The 21,975-nt window shown below is 48.5% G+C and overlaps 1 protein-coding gene across 6 annotated transcripts in view; it reads left to right on the top strand.

The window, feature by feature from the left end:
- The window catches only part of ZFHX3 (zinc finger homeobox 3), a 276,951-nt gene that overhangs the window by 34,155 nt on the left and 220,821 nt on the right, over nucleotides 1-21,975 (top strand). Inside the window, exon 1 of one of the 6 annotated variants that reach the window (XM_047712135.1) lies at nucleotides 4,506-5,417. The exons of 3 other annotated variants lie outside the window; for them this stretch is intronic. The gene's annotated coding sequence lies outside the window, so the exon portion shown is untranslated. Of the gene's footprint in view, nucleotides 1-4,505; nucleotides 5,418-21,975 lie in introns of those variants that run through there. 2 more of the 6 variants (XM_047712131.1, XM_047712136.1) reach the window with 2 other exon arrangements.

The following is a 21,975-nucleotide window of genomic DNA, read 5'->3' as shown; positions in this document are numbered from 1 at the left end:
GCTCCCTGCCTTGTTGTAGACATAAAGGCAGTTCTCTGGCGTTACTAAAAATGACCACAATGTCCAGTGTCTCTTATTTCCATGTGATCTACAATTGGGATCCCCCCCTCCTCCAAAAAAAAAAAAAAAAAAAAAAAAAAGGTGGGGAAAGGAAGGAGGGAAAACTTTGTAGGTCCCCAAGGCTTTCCTCTAATAGGATGATGGGTTTTAGGTTTAAAAAAATATTATTGTTTTGTTCTTTTAGGTTTAGAAATAATAGGGGGAGAGGGAAAAGCAGTCATTAGGAAGTTCACTGAGCTGCTTTCCAACTAAGACGGGTGAAAAATGAACCTGCATTGACACTTGGCTCTCTGTGAAAGCCCCAGTAACCTCTCCCCCCTTCCGTGGCCCTGGCCTTTTGTTCCTGGAGAACGGAGCTAAGGTGCTTTTTCTCCCAGACCAAAGGCAGCAGGCAAGGAGTCCCCTTGTGTGCTCATCGCCTTTAGATGGCCTTCTCATGGTTATTGTCAATGCAGACTCCCCCAAACAATTGCTCGAGGGAGACACAAAAGCAAAAACATTTGTCCTATTTTTTTAACCTCTTTGTTTTAGGTTTTTTTTTTTTAATCCATTCTTTAAATTTCACAGTTTCTATTTGTCTGCAGAGAGACAAACGAAACAGCATGAAGCACATTTTACCGTAGGCCTCACTGACGATTGGAACAGCCTCAATAGAAATCCAAATTCTAAAACACTGGCTGACTTGGAGGATATGTGAAATTTCAGCTCTGGCTCTTAAGTCAGATTAGCACAGATCTCAAACAAAAATGCACTCAAATGGAAAGATAAGAAAATGGGATTCTCATTTGGGAAGTGTGAACAAGGTCATCTTTTGTTTATCTCTTGGTGTCCTGCCCCAAGAAGTGGTTGCTTGAGAGGAAGGAATTGCAAAGCTAAATGAAATTCTTCACTTAAAGAAAAAAAAAAATGATCCTGGTTATTGTGCTCCTGGCATATTGTTTAATTGATTGTTTTAACACATGTGTATGGGAGCTGTGGGTACCTCCTATGGAATTGATGCTGTGTTGAGTTTTTTTTTTTTTTCCAAACTACGATTCATATAAAGAGGCCATATTTCCTCCCCCTTTCTCTTTCCTCTCCTGTTTCCTTTTTCCTTTCGTCTCCTTCCAACCTGCTTTCCTCCAAGAATTCAGTGGTTTGCATCAGGCTGAGCTTGAAGGGGTGTGTCAGACAGTGGGGATAACCCATGAACAAAACAAGAGTCCACCTCTTTTCCCTGGCCCCAAACAAAGCGTTTCTCTCCTGTAATGTCTGGACCCCAATTGCGATGCTGTCCTTAAGCATCCGTCTGCCTTTTCATTAAAATTCTCAATTTCAAGGTTTAGGAACACAAATGTAAGAATCCCCCTGGGTATAAAAGTCTTGCATGGCAAATTCTCTTTGCCCTTTCAGAAATAATATTTTTGTTAAAAAGAGAGAGAGAGAGAGAAAGAGAGCAAGCTCTTTACCTAATGCTTTAAAGCTGTTTTAAGGCAAGTTCTTTATTTTTTGCTGTCTTAAAACTTGGGCTCTGTAACTTACAATTAATTTGGAAAAGCTCCTTCCAGTCACGGTTTTTAGAAAATGGTTACTTGTTTGTGTCTTTCGTATGTGTGACATGACAGATTTAGGGTCTGAGTTGGGGAGGGTGGTTAAGTAAACTAGATACTTTCCCAGCTACGATTTGGGGGTAAAAATTGATCTCTGGAATAAGCATTGTAGCAATAGATGGAGGCCTTGAGGTATGTGTCAGAGAAATGTGAATCAAAACATCTGTGTAGGCCTTGGCGCACCAGCCTCCCATGGTTATGAAGGTGAGTGTGGGCTGTTCTGAGGAGAGCCTGCATTCTCTGTCCTACCCAGGAGGGCCTAGTCACCCGGCAGGGACCAAGTCCTTAAATATAACTGCCTAGAAATGAAGGGTTGAATTCAGGGCATGACATGCAATTTAGCTCCAAATGGTTTATTGTTTGTTTCAGGGACTTTTGTTTTTGCTCATGCCCTTCCCTGGCTTTTTCTTTGTTAAAACCTCAAGTTTATTGAAGCACTAATTTTAAAATCCACGTGTATGTATATTTCCCTAAAAATACCAGGATCTGGAGGAACACACTCATCTCCCTAAACCCCATTGTGCTGTGGAAATAGAGAGTCCAGGTTTAGCTACAAGTCAGAATGCTGACATTCACTGTACCTTAGCTCAGAGATCATATTTACCTTTGCTGAAGGAAAGGAAGACCACATTAGAGAGTGAATGTGCGTGTGGAGAGAGAGACAAGCCAGTTTGGCTCAGTTGGGATAACTATAATTTACCGCTAAGTGTTTGGTGGGGGGGAGGGGGTGCTGGCCTCTGGCTTGGAGAGTGGTTAAGAGGAGGAGTAGGGAAGAGGTGAGCATCCCCTGATTTATTTTTAAATATTTTTCCTTTTGGCTGTTGCCAGTTACGGTTTACAGATGAGATGAGACTAGTTATGGACACCTGCCTTTCCCCAGAGTGGGTTTACTTGTCAGCAGTGTTCAGGGGCCATGAAAGTGCCGGGCTGTCCCTGCTGGGGAGGCCATGGGTTTCCCCACAGGTGTCTTGCCCCCAGAAGACCCAGGGCCTTGCAGAGCTGGAGGACAGAATTTGTATCTTGGATTTCAGGGAAACTGTTGATTCCATCCTAAGTGCAGACGTTTCGGAATCCCTCCGAAGACGTGTTGTTTTGCAAATGATGGAAATAAGTTTTGGGAGAGGTCATGCCCCAGCTTTTTGGTATTCCTTTGTATTTGTCATGATACAGAGGTCATGGATGACCTGCCTGTGGAGTCACCTGTTAAAATGTTGCCTGTCACACAGGCAGGCTTGACCAGCTCTCAGTATGTATATAGCTGGTGCTGGATTAAGATAAAGGGGAGGGACCCAGGGTCACTCTCGGTTCCACTTGTCAGGCCTCTGAGGTTCAGAGAGGCTGGTTGGTGTGTCCGCCGCTGGGGACACCAGCGGTATCCTGCGGATCCCCCCTAGGGCCTTCTGCCCAGCACCTCCACATCCTCCCAGATTACTTTATAACTTTCTCTTTGGCATTCTGGCTTTGATTTTATTAAAGGTATTTATCTGTCAGCCCACCAGGTTCATGATGTCACCAGATTATGAGGTCGTCCCCTGCTAATAAAAGTTAAGATAAAGCAGCGAAATTAGATTTTCTGGGGAGTATAAACGTTTTCTTAGTGTCTTTATCTAGCAGGCTATGGGTTGCTCCCAGGTAAGACACAGGAGATTGGGGGTCCTAATGTTCCTGAAGACCTTTCCAGAGATATCTCTGTGTTGTGTGCGCCTCATTACTTGCCTTATTGCTAGCATCATCATCTGCATGCATTATTCATAGTCACTTTTTCAATTAAATTATTAATTGGTTTTCTTTAAGGTGTTCTCGACTCATGTGGCTAATATAAATAACAGTATGTTTTGAAAACACCACCTGTTCTTGGGTCTGAAGTCAGGTGGTCTGGAATCCGCTCCGCACTGATCACAGTCTGGTTTGCAGAATCATCCTCCACTTTCCTTTTTTGCTCTCCAGTCCCCCTCCCCACACACTCTCTCATGTGTGACAGAATTTGGCTTGTGCTCTCCTTTGTCCCTAATCGGACATGATTCCCTAGAGGTAGTCTTTTCTCCCAGGGTCCTTGCTGAAGGAGGGAAAAAAAAATTGGGAGTCTCTTTTCTGGACTAAAAGTGTAAACTGTAGAGAGGGGTTGTCTGTCCCCAACAGTTTGGATATTTACGTGAATGTGAACGCAAATGACACTGTGCAGAATGCCTTCTACATGGAGACATGATAGTTTTCATCAGCCAGGCATCCTGGTTTCTCTGACCCCAGTGTGTGCTTAATGCTAATACGATTCCATACATAGAGCTTTTTGCCTCGTGAGCTTATTATATTTCTCACACTTGCATGGTTCATTATTGTGCAGTCGGAAAGGACTCTCAGGGCTGTGGGGCCAGCCTGGGTGGGTGGCTTTCAGAAAGGGAAAAGCAGGTGCCTTTCTGTGCTGAGACAATCGGGAGTAAAATCAGACTGAGCGTGGGACTCTGACTGGGAGGACAAGGGACTTCCGGTGAGATTTCTGTGGAGCTGGCTTTGCATAGCAGCATGGGAAAGGTGAACCTGGGAGGATATTAAGGTGTGCATCAATTGCCTTGACCAACTGGGGTGGCCCTATTAAATTTGACCTGGACGTGGAATCTCCCTGTGAAGGGCGTGACGTTTGCCTTATCTGAGATGAGGCGGCTTTTTAAGGCAAGTCTTGTAAAGAGACTGTAAGCTTGATTGCAAGCTGCAACTGCTTTTCTTCCTCTCTTTCATTTCCTTCTCTCCCTTGAAAAACCCTATCCTTAAACTCTCAATGGAGAGCCGGGGATGTTTTCCTAAGTTTGTGCAGCTGAAAAACAGAAGTGCTCTGTAAAGCAGTTAATAGGATGGGTGTGTGTTTCAAATAAATTCCTGTCCACATTGGCTAATGTCCCCATGCTAGAGTGGCCTGGCTGTGACGTGGATGGGGCCCAGAGACCCATGGCTCCGGTTCTGAGGCCCCAGGCTCCTTTTTGTGGCCGAGGGCGCGCCCTTTTCTTCTCTCCCGATTCTAGGCCAGCCCCTGACTTTTGATGAGAGAGGGGTCAGCGCCTGGGAAGGACCGGGCTTTGTTCCCGCCGGGCCGGTTCCCGGGGCAGCGCAGGCCCAGCCGCCCAGGACTCCCGTCCCCGGGCGCGCGGCCCGGCCTGCCCAGAAGCCGGTGCCCGGAGCGCGGCCGTGTGTCCCCGTGTTCCCGCGGGCGCGGGCGCCGCCGAGTACCCGGCCTGCGCCCGGCACGACTGTAGATGTCAGGCTTTGCCCGGGGAGCCGAGCGGCGGCGGGGCTGTGAGTTTCAAATTAACCTTCCGCTTTGTTGCTGTGTAATGTGGATCCCCGAAGGCCCCCCGCCCTGCCCGCCCCCCTTCCCCGGGCGGTGAGCCTGCAAACTGCGAGTTGAGCTTCATTTACATAAAGCGATTCCGGGCGGGCGGCGAGCCGGCGGCGGGCAGGCCGGGGACCCGGACGCGAGCGCCGCGCCCCGTGGGTGAATCCCCGCCGCGCGCCCGGGGACCCTCCCTCCCCGGGGAGGGGCGACCGCCAGCCCCCGGCCGCCACCATGAGCCCCCCTCCCCAGCTTGCAGCCCCCCTGCACCTAGCGAGAGCCACCTCGGAGTCCCGGGGGCGGCGGGAGGTGGGGAGAATGCCGCCTGGGGTGCTTAAGTTTGGGGCTCGGGTGCCGCTGGAATTTCCCATTGTCGCGCGCGGCGCGGCCCCCGGACCTGCGAGTGCCTCCTCCCTCCGGAGGTGTGCGGAGCCTTTGTGTGCCAGGTGAGTGGAGCCTCCCTCCCCCTCGCCGGCCAGCCCGCCCGGTTCGCACAGCCGGCCTAGAACGGCGGGCAGGTGCTGCAAGTCTTGGCTGAACTTCCCATTCTCTTGGGGCATGTGGGGGAAGGGCAGGCTGGATGCACTTGAACTAGTAGATTCCAATTGGAACCTACCTGGGGTGAGAATGTCTAAATTCTCCCGGGCACGGAGTAAAGCCTTTCCTTCCATCTTTCCTCCTCTCCCTCCTCCCTCCCTCCTTCCTTTCTTATCTTGCTTTTGGATTAGTTCCTGCCTCCTGAGTAATTGCAGCGCTAGTGCCATTTAAAAGTTTGGGTTCCTCTGCCCAAAAATGCGCCCTGTTCAGCGCAAGAGAAGTCACTGGCCAGTTGGAAACAATGTGAAGAATGTGCTTATTGTAGACTAATGAAAGGGAGAATCAGAGGTTTGGAGCTGGAAGGCACCTTTGGAGATCCATTTGCCCACCCTCTAATTTTAGTTTGTTGGCACTCTGGAGAAACATTTCCGTGGGGAGGGGTGGAGGAGAGGGAGAGCTGTGATGTTTGCCCTGTTAAAGGAGAAAGATTGCCCAAGTTGGGTCAACAGCAGGAAAAAAAAAAAAGGAAAAAAGTAATCATTGCAGACTTAGGGGAAAGAACTTTCTGGAAAATGGTCTTTTCTGCTTTGGACATACCTGTGTTATAAGAATGGCAAAACACCTGGAGGGCAAAGACCATCACTGGTGCCTGGTGTATTAGAAGAGGGCATTGCCTGGCTTAGTGGTGCACAGGACGTAAACTGGTATAAATGAAACCCATCAGCAGGTGAATCCAGGAGGGTCGTCACTGCCTCTACACTCTTTTGTCTCATTTAACAGGCCTGGAAGACTCTAAAAGCCACTGACAGACAAGCTCAGAGAGATCAGAGGGCCCCCACTTGGGCACAGGGAGAAGGCCTTTCCCTAGGGCCCAGGCCTGCTTGGTGGAATGTAGGAAGGCAAAGCAAGGAAAACAAACTTAAGCCATGAAGGTAGATAGTGAGAAAGTTACACGTCGTCTTATTTCACCCCATGCTTTGAGATCCTTGGAGACAAGTCACTAAATAAATAGAGTATAATTTAAAGCTTGTGCCCACTAGCTGGGGAACTTTGTTTCTTTGCCATCAAGCAGCAGGTGGGAGTTTGCAGAGTTGGCCCCTCGAGTCCGCTCATTCCTAAATTCAGGAGGTGTCAAACCTTCATGTTCTTTTAATGGCTGTGGTTTCTGGATAGGTTTCAAGGGGAAACCCTAAAAATCACGAGTTCCAGGAGGCCAGGCTGGAGCAGGAAGCCCGAGTGCTGGGGCAGAGACCTGCATGTGAGAGGAAAGACACCTTCCAAGGTAACTGATCCAGAGAGGCCAGGACTGGAGCGTGGCCTGTTCCTTGTTATCACAACAGCCACTGGCAGCCGGAGATTCTGAATCCTTCTCTTTACCCAACCCCAACACGGCAAGCAATTAAGGAACAGAGGTGGGATGTGTGGGAAGTCAAGAGTCCACAGTTCTAAATAATGAAGGGTTTCAAGAATGGAGTCATTGGAGAGAGGCCTACACCTGGATGTTTGCACACCTGCATTTTTGTTCATTCTCTTTTGCAGAGACCCCGAAGGCCCCCTTTCAGAGGGTGTGTGTGGCTCTGAAGGCCAAGAGAAACTTTTCCTCTCCCCCGTCCTTAAATTACAGGACTAAGGAGATTGTCTGCATTTCGTTTCCAGCATGTTTTCAGAGAGCGTGTAAGTGCCTCTCAGAATGGGCTGGGGTCACACTTTGCTCTTTTATTTAATTGCCCAAGTGTTATTTAACAACATGGGGCAGATGCAGAAGCAAGCACTTTTACACTTTAAAATCAGCCCTTTTGGAATCACAGGGAATTAAATGACTTGGAGACCTTCTGTCTTCCTGACATGGGTCATCTCCCTCTCCTAGCTTTCTTTTGAAGCGGCTGCACTTACTCTGGGATAGAGCTGCTGTTTTCCAGTTCTCCTGAAAACAGCTTTGATTGACAGGGAACTATTGAGAAACACTTGGTAACTCTTCCAAAAAAAAAAAAAAAAAAAAAAAAAAATCTGAGCTGCTTCCCCAACCACCTGAAACTTTAATTTTGGTTTCTTCCCTTCCATCTTTTATTTGCACAAATGAATACTCAGGGAGGGTGGAAAGGACCCAAATAAAACAGTGCTCTCCGCAGGCCTCCATTTGGCTCATTCCAACAGGACAGTGAAGTGCCTTCCTTCTTGCTGCTTTGGGATTGGCTCTAACTGCTGTGTTAAACTCAGTGCCAATTGGACTGCCCAGTGGCAAGGAGCTAAAATAAGCGAGATTTCAGTTTTCATCATTATGACTTTAAATGACGATTACTAGACACTTCCAGGGCAGGCCTAGCTCACCTTGGGTGACCCACAGGTGGTTAGTTCATTAGAATAAATCTGTGATTGCAGAATCCTAGCAAAGTATCATCTGGGGCTGGTGGTGATTTAGCTTGGTCCCTCAGTTCTGGTCACAAGTTGTATCCAGAGAGTGTGTCCTTATGTCCTTATTGTCACTGTGTGGTGTTGGGCATTGGAGCTTTTGTGTGTGTGTGTGTGTGTGTGTGTGTGCGCGCGCGCGCTTCTGAAGTGTTACTGTGAGAGCCTGGAAATAAATGCTAGAGGGCCCAGAGCAGATCCTAACCTAAGAAATGATTTGTACTGTAGACTTGTAACAGCCTTATGTTAAAACGTAAATATTTAAGTGACTAAGCAACATTTATAAAAGTATAGGGAAGCACTCTTATCACTAGGAGGGGAATGACTTGTTCCACCCACTTTTGAGCATATCTGTTTTGCTTCCTAACTGGAGAGGTTTAAGCCTCGTCTTACAGGGGAGACAACAGTGATAGTGATTCTGGCCTGAAGAAACTTGCAAGCTGCAAGTGTCTGACACTTGCCGGCCTTACAGGGATAACACGTCTGACTCTGTAATGTCAACAAGGATGGTACTTGCTGTGATTTATGTTTTCCTTGGTTATTAAAATGGTTGCCTGCTCTTAGCCTGGCCCATTTCTGTAATGCTGGGGCCTGGTGGGCTACTCTGGTTCCCAGGGCTGGTGTAATTAACCAGGATGGGAGCGTTACCCTAAAAACAGAACAGGAAGGCAGATTCCATTACTGTGTACTTCGCAGGGGGGTCCAAATGCTGTGGTACGAGAACTTGGTCATAATTGTAATTGTTAGAAATCACAGCACACCCCAGAACCACCATCCTCTGCCTGAGTTAGAGACCGTGGTCAAGGGAAATGGGGACCCGGTTTTAATAGAATCCAGGCAAAAGAATGCGTTTGCAGGAGCTAGTCTCCATCAGACTTGAAAGGGTGCCTTTTCTTTCTAAAGCACGGTGTCCTGAGTCCTTAGGCTACTCAAATGGAGAAACATACAGAAGCTAAGATTGAGTCAAATTGCCCCGAGGGAGGAACTCTGGCAAAAATCTTAGCTCATTGGCAAGTCACTCTCAAAATCCAGATTAAGGAGAAAAAATACAAAATCAACAACTGTCAGATTTCCTTTCTATGTGATGTAAAGTTGGCTTCCAGATTGTCACTTTGCACATGTTCAAAGAGGTATTAGCGGGTCCCCTCCCCCGAATGTGGTCAGTGTCTCTTTTATGGACAGAAACTGGGAATTGACAACCAACTCCTTTGTGCGGATACCACAGCAGTGAGACGCTTAGATGTTTTTTTGGATTTTTGTTTGTTTGTTTTGTTTTGTTTCCATTCTTTGGGGCAGGGGACTGAGTGGTAAGTACAAGGCAGTGAGTAGTTTAGCAGTAATGGGTGTGTTTCCAGAGAGTTCTTTGCCCAAGAAAGGTGACTTTGTTTCTCATTTGTAACTTTTAAAGGTGATTTTTTTTTTTCCCTGTGATGTTTCGTCCCTTCTTTTACCCTTAATCGCTGGAGTTTCTTGCTTTTGCAAGGATGGGGGTGTGAATGAAAATGGGAAACAAGACAGAGAAAGTTTGCTAGGTGACAAATTTGGCTTCATTTCAGAGTAAGAGTTCTGTTTTGTTGGTTTTAACCCCTGACAGGGCCTCTGAGTAAAATGCCTGGGCTTACTCTGCCTTTTGGGTGAGCCCTTCTTCCTTCGCACCGGGTAGCCATCACAGAGCCTTGTCCACAGGAGGGTTAAGGCCCCGGGGGTTTTTGGTGCTGCCCCCCTCCCAAGCCTTAGCTACCCTCCTTTGTCCTGGGGGCCGGGCTGGGTGGCATGGGGGTCTGGGGTGGTTCACCTGCTCATGCTTTTTGAGTTTTGTGCCTCCTCCAACATTTTCCCATCCTCTTTCCTCCATGAAGTGCCTCTCAGGCTTCCTTAGAGGGAGGAGTGGGGAGGGCAGAGCATGCCCTCCCTTCCCACCCCCTGCTCCCTCTGGCTATTGCTGGTTTGGGACTGAAGCCATGAAAACCCCTTTGCAGACCACTCTTTGTGAAGGTGGGGAAGCGCCAACAGCCCTTTCCCCTTCTCTTCTGCTAATCACATAATGGCCTTAAAGGCTTTCTTAAATGATTATCTTGTCTTTAATTTTTTTAAGTAGGTCTTTTGGGGGCAACATTGGGGAGTTTACAGGATATCTTCAGTCATCTGTAGGAAGACTCTGAACTGGGAAAACTGGCTCCGTTGGGCTGTGTGAAAAGACAGTGGAATTTTCATCTGCTGCTGATTTCACGGGCTGTCCTGAAAGTGATTTTGGCCACAAACCTTTGATCTGGGAGTGAGACATCCCCCTCACCCCCCATGCTTCTGGAGGCAGGAATTGGTGACTGCTCAGGCCTCCCTACATTGTTTGTGTATGTGAGAGAGTGTGTGTTGGTGTTATGTGTGTGGGTGTGTGGGAGTGTGTGTGTGTGTTGAGGGGGAGTAATAGCTGAAGAGAAGAGCTGGGTGTTTGGGTGACTGGGGCCAAGGCATGATGGCGGCTTGTAGACCGGGAGAGCGCAGTGTGTAGACTTCCTCAGGGGTAAGAAGGGCTAAGCTTCTTGGAGACTGTGGGGTGGGGGAGGTGGCAAAAAAACAACTTTGCTGGTGTCTTGGTTGTGCCCAGTTTCATCCCGGAATGTGACTGGAGGAAAGTGTTTCTTTCTGAGGCTGCTGGTTGAGCTGCACTTGAATGCACATCTCCGTTGTGGGCTCTGCGTTTCGGTCTTGAACCGCCGGGTCCCAGGCAGCTGTGTGACTTCTTGCTTGGATCTCCTTAGCGGAGAGGCTGGAGTCAGATGAGCTGAAGGAAGAAAAGACGAAGGGGTTTAATTCGATATGTGATTTCAACCCGGCGCCCCCGCCAAAGTCATATAAGTGCCTGTTCAAATATGGCGGTCTCCCTTCAGTGTATAAAAAGCTCTTTTCGAAAGAATTTTAACTCTTGTAAGTCTATAAAAAGTACATATGTGTGGACATGCATGAACTTATTTGCTTCCCACACTTATGGTCTCCGAGTGGCCTGTTTTGGACAACTTTTCTCTTCCTGACATCTTTCTGTCTAGTGAAAATGTGCTGAAAAACACATGTGTGCTTTTCTTCTCCTTTTTAGCAACTTTTCCTTCTTAAACAATTTTTCTTAACTGCTCAAGAAACAATGCAAGCCTCTTCCACCATTTCAGGCCCTGCTTCCTAAAATGCTCTTTGGCTCAGGGCCTTGGTTCTTAATGTACACTTGGCTTGTCGGAGGAGTGGTTTTTGCTTTCCTTGTAACAGCTCTGTATTTCTCCATGGAACATCTGCATCTTTGCTCAAGCATCAAGTCAACTTCTGGACACTTAAGGAGCCTGTGGATCATTGCTGAAGTGACTGTTTTTATTTGTATTTATTTTTTTTAAGATTTTATTTATTTGAGAGAGACAGCAAGAGCGGGAGCTGAGGGAGAGGGAGAAGCAGACTCCGCACTGAGCAGGGAATCTGATGCGGGATCCAGTCCCAGGACCCCAAGATCACAATGGGAGCTGAAGGCAGACTCCCAACAGACCAAGCCACCCACACTTCCCCTGAAGTGACTATTTTAAGATACACCTGTGTTCTACCAAGTTCCTGAATGGTGTCACGTTTATATAATTACATAATTATTATTATTACATTATAATTATTATCAAGGAACAGGCTTTGATAAAGACTGTCAGTCTTATACCGGGCTGTATACACACTTGTACCTGGACCCACCTGGCCGACTTTGAAAACTTGGTTCCAGGTCAAGGATGGCAGTAGGGAAAATGATAGCCCCCCACCCTCACCCCCGCCACCCCACACTATCACCACCACTGACATTTTCAAAGAAGTTGAGGCTGTTTTTTCCTGCAACAGGTATGAAACCCAGAGGTGGAGGTGTCTTTAGGGAAAGTAGAGAACGCCTCCATCTCGGGGAAAGGACCATTGCTTTATCTTGCCCTTGCTGGGAAAGCTATTAACAATGGTCTGCATGGGAGAAATTGGCGTTTAGAAGAAATCCTGGTGTAGACTCCCCAGTGTCTAATGGGAGGGAGGTGCAGTCTTCCTCACTGGTTGGAGGAATGAGATAATAACACAGTAAAACTGGGGAGAGGTCAGTTCAGTATCAGAGTGCGGCTTATAAACCAGCCCTTAAAATGGGGGTTCTTTTGTTCATACTCAGTTTTGTGGGAGAAGCAGAGGTGACTCCGATGAGCCTGCTTTTGGGGGGAGCCGGCTCCTGTTCTTCACTCTGCTTTAGCCCATCTGCCTGGGTCCCAGACTTGAGGCCTACCTCTGGTCTGACATAGCTGTGTGACTGTGGACCAATCCTTGAACCTCTCTGAGCCTTACTTCCTTCATCCGTAAAATGGGCACTGTACACGCTTCACATCTCTAAGGGGAGTTCAGTTGAGGAGAAAACTGTCTTCACAGCACTTGGCATGTTGAGTACCCTCCCCACAAATGATAGTCCCCATATGCTTTTCCCCTGTGTGCCTTTTGTGGCTGTTGCTGGCCTCCACTAGCTTTTGTTTCCCGGCACAGTGGAAGAAATAAACTCAAAGGTCCAGCATTTCTTCAGCTCTCCCCTTATGGGCTGGGAATAAGACCCACTCTTTTTAATATCCTGCAACTAAATGTGTTCAGGAGTGAAATAGAGCGTCCTCATCCTCCCTAGCCCTCCCCTCATGTGCCCGCCACCCTGCCCCCTGAAAGCTGGCAGGCGGCCTTCTAAGTGAGCAGCCCACTCAGTGACCCACCTAGAGCGGCCTTCCGGGGCTGGCTTGTATATGCTAATAGGCCTGACTTGTCCTGGCTTGTTTGTAGTGATTTGTGGAGGCATTTATATGCAAATACTATCAACTTGTTGAGTTAATTATCATGTGCCTCCCCCCACCCCCCCTCTTCCTGCTGTGCCTCCCAGCCTGGCTCTGCGAAGGCGACTGTTCTCATTCAGCCCTGCGCTCTTCATGTCTTGCCCTCCTCCGTCCCTTGCCTGGTCCCCTTCCTGTCTCTGCAGGTCCAATCACAGCTCCGTGCTGCTCTGTCTCCCACCTCTGGACTCCGTCGTCAGGGATGGGCATGCAAGTGTCTGGTCCAGTTGAAATCCCCTGTGAGTGGTGTCCCTTTGCTTGCAGGGCGATCTAGGTCACGTGGCTCTGAGTTAAAACCCCAGGTTTTACCTACTAGTTTGAGAAACCGAGCTACCCAGACCTATGAACCCTTGACACTCAGTCCTCAGTCTGGTGAAAGAGTGACTGTTGTTTTAACATCATCATCATCATCATCATTTTCATGTGCCCACATTGTTTATACCACTAAATCTTGTTACCACTTCTGAGCGTGCAGAGAAACCATTTTGCAAAGGGGGTGCCCCCTTCAGCTCCCGCCCCCTGTAAACCTCAGTGTTGAAATGTGCTTGAGTGGACCTCAGTTCTAGTTGCTTCCTGCTTGTGTGTGAGCACTGTTGACATTTGGGGTTGGATAATTCTTTGTTGGAGGATGTGGGGGGCATCCCTGACTTCTCCCCACTTAGTAGCACGCACATGCCCCCCCACCCAGCGAAAATGTCCTGAGGAAATGCCCACTATCTCCTAGGGAGGCAGAATCACCCCAGCTTGAGAATCACTGGGACAGAGATTACATTTATTTCTCTTGGATAAAAAGATGGTAGATTCCTGCTTCATTCTCTAATCTAGACATGTTGACCAGCCTCTGAGCTTGCGCTGTGACCCCACGGATCTCAGATGTTGCCATTTGCTTAATTTTATGGTCTTTTTAGCATTTGAAAATTAAGACCCTTTCCTTTCAGGGCATGGTGATAACGCTGGTGTTTGAGGCTTTATCATTTTTGGCCTCTGGAGGGCTGTCGCATAGAAATAGAACCCAAGCCCTATATGTAAGCGTACGTTTTCTAGTGGTCATGTTAACAGTAAAAAGCAGGTGGAATGAAGTCTAAAATAGGGGCGCCTGGCAGCCTCAGTCTTGATCTCGGGGTTGTAAGTTCGAGCCCCACGTTGGGTATAGAGATTACTTAGAAATAAAAAATCTTAAATATATAACATACACATACATTTGATGCACCCACAGTATCGCCATGACACTCCTGTTTCAGCAGTTGGGACCAGCTGCCTTTCCAAAGCTCGGGAGCCATATGTGGCTAGTGTCTTCCCCATGGGACAGCTCAGCAAGATCTAGGATGATTCCAGCCCCTGTCATCCCTCAAATCAAGCCCTGTTCTATTGAGTCTGGGAAAAAGTTTTTTTCCTTCTTGCTTAAAGAAAAAAAAAATGAAGGCTTTATATTTATTCTCTGAAAAGTGGGGCCTTGACAGCACAGCTGCAGCCAAGGAGAGGAGCGTGGAGTGAGGCAGAGGGAGCTGGGCATCTAATCTCTGGGGAAGCTCCCCCGGCCTCCTCGGGGGAGGCCCTCTGGGCAGTACCCTGGGCCTAGCCTGGAAGGAGGGTAAATATTCCGAGGGCTCAATGTACTCTCTCACTCCGCACAGACTAATGGTTTGGGTTAATTTTGTGTACAAGGCCCCTTTTGTTGGAGAAGGGGGTGAAAGTCCGCAGCTGTGACCGGAAACAGGGCAAGGGCCTACTGGGATGACCTTGTTTTGGAAAGTCTAAATGGAACACTAATAGCAGAGATCTGAGACGGGTGATGTATGTGTGTGTTTGACTGGGCCTAAAGATAAGGTGAAGAGTATTTTAAAAGTTACTTTAGTGCAACCTCCCAGATAATCGCAGGCCTGGGGCCAGTTACAATTTATGGTGAGCTGGTAGTCAGGCCTGTGCGTTGGCCTCATTTTATCTTTGCAGTCCAGGCTCTGTAGCTTAACTGGTCGCTGCTCTGTTTGTTTATTTTAGCATTTTTGGGAGCTGGGCGGTGGGGGCTCATCAGGTTTTTCAGGGACGCTGAGCGACATTTTATAAGGCACAAAGAGCTGTTCCTATTCCTGCTGCTGAGTGCCTTGGGACACCTCACTCCTAGCTGTCCCTAATAATAACGTAAGCTGGGGTGGTGCACTGTAGAGTCTCCAGAAGCCTGGCCTGTAGGGCCACACCTCCCACAGTGCCACAAGCCTGCCAAAGGTGTGAGCTAGGGAGGAGGTGTGGCGGCCTTAATATAGCTCAGGCCGAGGTTCCTTTCATCTCTGAGGTCAGCCTTTTCCTGTTCCCTCTCCAGTTCCTGAAGCGGTGTCTCTGGGCTGCACAGGACACAGGGCACATATTCCTTCCAGACGGGACTGCTTCGGGTGGCGAGAGCCTCTTTCTCTGGACAGCAGATGCCTCGTGGGATCTTGTGTCACCCATGTGCCCTCTCACCCCTACGTGGAGCCAGTCCCGAAGCACTGCCATTCTTCTGGCTTAAAAGAAGTTTACAAAACCGCCATTGATTTGACGGAGGCATTGGAACAGTGACTGGCTGCCTCACCTTCCTACCCCAGGATTCCCTAGGAAGCACCTTGCACCACAGAATAGTCCCAAGCTTTGTGCTTGAAAAAAGTGTGTTCTTCAGCTACTAGGGACTTGGCTTTTAAAAATACATTTTATAACCGGGTCATGGCACTTGGGTGTTGTTAAATCCTGCCTGGTTTCTTATTTGCAGTTTGACAAGGTATACTTTGGTTGGGGTAGGGGCTTGTGTGTGTGTGTGGGGGGGTCTATTTCTTGAGGGGCAGTAAAGCATAAAATGGGAAATTCTTCTGAGTTTTGGACTTAATTACAAAAATAACTTATTTATGGATAGAGTGGAATATGTTTGTGGATACCCCCCTTTTTTTTTTTTGAGGGTGGGGCATGTGGTTTAAGGTTCCTTCAGACTTTTCAGTTTACCTATCGGCTAAGCCACTGCCATCTGCTTTAAAAAATTTATTTTTTCATTTTAAATCCTCAAAGACAAAGGGACCTGGAAGCTCAGACCTGTCCTGCCACATTCCTGAGTAATTTGGTTTTGATTAACCCAAGGAGAAAAGTTGGTTTCTCCTAGCGACCGGGGGATCAAAGCACCAGGAGGGGCAGTTCCCCTAATACACAGGGCTCCCCTCCCTCCTGTCTCCTGCCGCCTGCTCCCCGTCCCCGGCCTTTTCAACCTGCCCCTCTTTAGAAAGCCTGAGCAGGAGTTATTTCCACTTTCTGACTCTCAGAGGTGGAAGTGTATCCTAGAGCTTCGGATGGACAGACCAGGGAGCAATACCACCCCCCCACTCCTTTCTTCCTAAACTCCTTTTCCCCCCACAAAGCTGCAAAGCACATTCCTGTGTTAATCCTGCTGCTGGAGGAATGCAAATGGCTGTAATTGTGTGCCCCAGGACCAAGCCTTCCGCATCTGTGCAGCTTTTCTTCTTTGAGGAGGTGGCTAAAAAGTTCATTTACATGGAGAAATGAGACTGGCCTGTGATCCCTAGTGGTAGGATGGGCACTTTCTAATAGGAAAGGGGCCTTGTCTGTGGTGTCTGCTCCTCCTCCCTGTTCTCTCCCCATTTTAAAGTGTCTGTATACTGGGGGGGGGGGGGGGGTAGGTACCAGGCTCCTGCTGGGCATATTTTATGGGATGGGGAGGGCAATTAAAAGCAGGGGGGGCACTCTGCTTTTGACAGTAGGAAGTCAAGCTGAAGTATTATTAGACAAGGCTTGTCGTAGGCAATCCTTGCGTTAAACTACAACAAACAACTTACTATTATTTCAAAGCAAACTTTCGGTCTCAGAAGTAATTGATGACGTTTTGGAGAGGTGCACCATGCCCCTGACCTTGTCTAGCTTCTGACAGATTCCTGGACTGACCTTCCACCTTTTTTCCCCCCTTCTTAACTTATACTTGCAGTTTGGCAAGTGGGTTATTTGGATACTAAGAATTAGAAGTATCACTGGGGAGTCGGTACACTGTAACTTTAGGGGGATGTTCAGAATAGACCTGAAAAAATCCTGTCTGATTCCTGTTGAATGATACCTAGCTCCTGGCTGAATCAGAAGTTGAAAGGCAGCCTGAGGTTCCAGGACAGCACCGTTTTAGATGGAAACACAGTACAAGTCACATGTGTAACTGAAAGTTCCAGGAGCCACATTCAAACAATTAGAAAGTGGTGGAATTAATTTCGATACTTTATTTAGACCGGTATACCAGAAATGGTGTTGTTTTAACATATTATCAAGGTAAAGAAGACTGTTAATGAGACATTTTCATACTTAAGAAAAAATCCTGTGTGTTTCATACGTCCAGCCCATGTCACAGGCTCACAGGCTTGGTGGCCCCAGGTGCTAGCGGCTCCCTCTTGGACCAGGCAGGGCTCACTTAAAAGGATGCTGGGGCGCCTGGGTGGCTCAGTGGTTAAAGCCTCTGCCTTCTGCTCAGGTCGTGATTTGGGGGTCCTGGGATGGAGTCCCGCATCGGGCTCTCTGCTCAGTGGGGAGCCTGCCCCCCCACCCCGCCTGCCTCTCTGCCTACTTGTGATCTCTGTCCGTCTGTAAATAAATAAATAAATAAATAAATAAATTAATTAATTAAAAAATCTTTGGGAGTGGGGGAAGGATGCTGCCCTGGGCTCCTCTGATGCATTCTGCTGATGGAGTGGAGTCGCCCATTGTCTCTTGTGACCAGCTGCTTTCATTTACTGGAGTTCAGGGGTACAGGCCTCAACTGCACACAGGTTCTTTTATGAAAACGGTGCAGCTCCCGTCACACCCTCACGGGATTGTCAGGAAGCAAAAATATGATGCTGCTGTGCAAACGTCTTGTAAATTGCCTTCCGCTGCTTGTACCTAGGGGTGGAAGGCAGAGAGGTATCCGTCCGCTTTGGAGGGCTTTCCAAACAAAGAATCCCTTCGGTGGCAGCAAGGTGCGCCAGACCCTGGTGGGAGAGGGGGATATGGCAGAGTGGAGCCGCTGTTGTCTGTGTGAGTTCTGAGGTGTTCAGGACAACACCCTTGCTGCTTTGTATGGCGGCAGGATTGGGTGTATATCTGGGACCCATATGTATGGATCATTCACGCACTCTCTCTCCGGTCTCGCAGGCTGCTGGCCTAGTGTTGGGGCAGGTGTGGTTGACAGGTGTGGTTTGTCGCCTGCTGGGGCCTTCCTTCTGGAGTCTGGGGCGCTGCCCAGGTGTGAGGTGCCGGAGCTGCTGTGGTTGTCCAGGTCACCAGTCCCAGCCAGAATGCCCTTCTCCTTCTCTACCCCTAGTGTTTCTTTCGGATTCCTGATTTCTCACATATCTTAATGCCATGCGCAGAACACTCTTTTCTCTAGTCTGGGGCGGGTGGGCGTCTCTAGCTGCAGGAGGTGAAAGGGAGGGACAGAGGGTAAGGAAAAATCAGAAACCACCTTGCATGGGAGGATAGGGGATGTGATAGAGACGCTAAGCCCCAGTCTAGACTTCTTTTTGTTTTGTTTTGTTTTAGTTTTAACTGAGAACAGAATGTTTTAAAATTATTAATTAATTAGCTAAGATCAGGAGTTGTATGCTCTACTGACGGAGCCAGCCAAGGGCCCCCAGACTTTTTTTTTTTTTTAATTTAATAGGCTGCTAATATTTTTCTCCTGTTCAGTTATGAAGTGGCTTCTTCTCAGAACTAGGTGACTTAGGTCCTGCTCCCCTTACAGCTCTTATGGGTAAAGTAGCAGCAGGGAAAGCTGTCCCCTGGCTTCTGCTAATAGAGGGAATGGTGGGAAAGCGAGGCCCACGGAAGATCATCTTCTTTCAGAGCATCGGTGAAGGACTGGGCTTTTCTCCCTAGTGATATTCGCCTTCCTTAGTCAATGCATGGGATCAGCCCAGCTTCCCGTCAGCCGCGCCGTGTCCAGGGCACACAGCCAGGCTCTGCTGATTCCGGGGCCTCCCGGGGGCGGGGGTGGTGGACGGTGGGATTTGTGCCCCCGGTAAGCCGAGAGGCGGGTGTGGGTTTGGGGTTTTACGGGGGGAGGTATCTGATTCCTTCATCAGGCAGGGAAAAACTGTGGAAGTGTGAGGTTGAGTGGCCCCCGGCGCCGGCCTCGGCTGGGGACGAAGTAGCGCAGCTGTCTGACCCCGGGTGAAAAGTTCAAATCTGCATTTAAAAAGAGTGCCAGGAGCCACCCCACCCCTCCCCCAGTCAAGTTGAAACCCTGCGCCTTGTGGAGGCTCCAGCCAGGCCTTGCGCCGGGATATCCAGCCGTTCCGGGTGCCCGTCGGCCATGACCCGGGGGTGCTGGAAGTCGGAGGGGGGGGGTGGTGGCGGGCGCCCCGGGACGCGCTTCTCCCACAGCAACAGTTGCTGCGCACCAGGCGGCCCCCACCCCGCCTGGAAGGAGAGGGAAGTTTCTTCTTCCGCCAGATGAGGGGAGTTTAACCCCTTTCTCCACACCCTCCTGAGAAGGGGGTCTTCCTTTTCCAGCGTCCTCCTTCCGCTAAGGCCGCTGTGGGCTGCGTGGAGGTGCTGGCAGGGCTGGAGGGGACCCTGCTTGGGGGGGGGTGGCAAAGTGATGTCTGGTGACCGAGGTTCCCTTTCCACAGAGGGGATCCTCCTTTGGCTTGAGCTTGTGGTTTAAAAGTCTGTCCTGGACTTGTTTGCGCTGAGTGTGTAAGTCCCCTTCCCCTCTGTGCCATCCCGCTGTCCTGAGTTTTCCTCCAGCCTTCCATGGCCTTGGGGTAGGAATCAAGATGGGCTTCGAGGGGTCAAGAAGGGCTCAGGCTTGGGGAGAGGGGAAACCAAGGGGGTGGGGTGGAAAGGGGAGCCTGGTCTGCTACTTGCATTCAGCCCCGAGAAGGGACAGAGAAGCGACAGGGTCCGTCTGCCCTCTTCCCCTTTCTCCATCCTGTGCCAGCTTCCCCCCTGGCCATTGCCCTGCCGGGAAACCCCTCCACTCGGTCTCTGATTAGTTTATGCCAATGTTTAGGTGACTGTAAACAGTTCAGCTTCTCCGATTTTATATCCCTAAAGGGTCTGAGTCTGAATGCAGTTGGGCATTGGGCCCCTGCGGTGTCTCTGACTTCCCCCACCCCCTCCCAGTGCTAACAGGCAGGTCTTTAACCTTCCTGGAGGAGGCAGATAGAGTCCTCTGCAAGCCCCAGGACCAGGGGCCATCTCCTTGTTTTCCTTTGGTTCTGAATACTGAGATTTAGAAAGCGAGGTTGGGAGGCCCCTATCTGTAGGACTGGAAGTTGAAGATCGAGGAGAGGAATGCTTCTTTGAAGGGAGAAGTCTGTTAATTCTGATCTCTTGTTTGGGGAGGAAAAGAGAAGTTTCCTATGTTCCCCCTTAGTTTGTCAAATGTACTCATGGATTTTGACTCTTAAAAGGCTAAAGTAAGACCTTAGCACTGACAAGGTGGCATAGTATACCTTTGTTTCATTTTGCCTGACTCCTTCTTCTTGTTTAAAGGATACTTAGGAACTTAAGGTTTTGGATGCCCCCCCCCCCCCCACACAAGAAGTGTGGTGAAGGATCTGTTTGGTTTTTGTGCCACATCTCGTTGCTTTTGCTTTTACCAGCGTGGGACATTCCTATTTGTTCTTTTCCTATGGGAAACATGGGAATTCAACGTCTTGAGGGCCACACGGGGTCCCTTTTCCCACAAGGTTCCAGAATGTACATTCTGTTAGGGAGCCGGCATTCCCTCTGAAATCCCAATGCCCTCACTTCCCCATGCGCACCTCTTCCTCCACGCTTCTCTCGGGCACCCTTCTTTGCAGCTAGAGGACCACTGTGACCTGCAGGGGAAGGAGGGGAACATCATCCCTTGGTCCATTTGCCTTCTGGTTCGTGCGTTCAAGTCCCGGACAGTTCGTTCTGTTGGCTGTGATGGCTCGGAGTCCAGTTATGCCATCACAGGGGCATTTTAATTAGCAGTGCCTTAGTCATTAGTGAGTTATTGTTTTTGTCTGGAAACACTTAAGTACTGTTTACTCGATGTCTCAACGAAATGCAAAACAGCAATTAAGCAGAAATTTGTTGTATGAGGCAGGAACCAAAATGGATTGTCAAAAGCAGGTTGTGGTTCCTCCCACAAAAGTTGTTTCTCCTTTGGCCTCCTGATAACTGGATTGTTCCAGAACCTGTCTTCATGACCTACTCCCTAGAGTTGTCTGATAGAAGGAACTTTATATCTTTATATAAACTATACTATATATCTATATATGTCTGTCTATCTATAACTATATATCTTTATATATCTTTATATACTCAGGAACTTTATATCTTCCTGTGTCCTTCGTTCATTGGTGTGGACATTTAGGTTTGGTGAAGTGTTAATGTTTACTTTTTCCCCCTGTTTGGGTTTTTGTTTTGTTTTGTTTTGTTTGGTCTGCTACCTGGGATATTTCAAAAACCCATTTCGAATGAAGATGAATTATTTGTGAAAACTCATGCATGGCTTCCATTTAGAGAACTTGAACATATTTTCTTCATAGTTTTCTAGATCAGGTGCCACTGTTAATCTAATAAACCCTTCTTGACCTCCTGAGTGTTGAGGCACTGGGATAGATCTTCTTTTTACTTAAAATCTTGTATGGATTCGTGGAAGAAGGGCTAAGGCTAGGGCAGAGCTGGAGAGGCACTAGAATGCTCCCCCCTCAAAAAAAAGGTCTAGGGGATGCGCATGTGCATTGCCCACAGCTTGGACGGGAACCCAGAGGAAGGAGCTGCTCCTTGTCGAAAGAAACAGCCAGCTGCTTTGGTGGGGTTCGCATCCCCCGGAACGCAAGGCTTATGGACAATGCGATCCAAGGAGAAGGCTGAGGGAACTGTGTAAGGCGGGGCAGAGGGGGTGGCAGGCGAGTGAACTCTGAATTATATCATGTCGTCCTTCTTTCCAGGAGACACGTTGGTAATAAAACTCTTCTCACCAAGTTCGTCATGGGGACCCCGGTTTCTCACTGCTCAGGCTCTTGTCTCATGCTCCCTGTCTCTTCTTCTTCTTCCTTTTTTTTTTTTTTCCTTTCTCTCTTTTCCCTTCAAACAATATCTTCTGACTTCCAGATTTCTGATAAATTGATAAGAGGCATTGCGTGAGTCAATAGAGCTGTAGACACTTTGCCAATATAACCCCGGCTCTATTGATCTGCCAGTAAATTAAAGTCTTACTTAGAGGCTGCCGATATTT

Source organism: Lutra lutra, chromosome 17, assembly GCF_902655055.1.
Source record: "Lutra lutra chromosome 17, mLutLut1.2, whole genome shotgun sequence".
Lineage (NCBI taxonomy): Eukaryota > Metazoa > Chordata > Mammalia > Carnivora > Mustelidae > Lutra > Lutra lutra.
The sequence above is the reverse complement of the archived record's forward strand: the minus strand, read 5'-3'. Positions and strand labels throughout refer to the sequence as shown.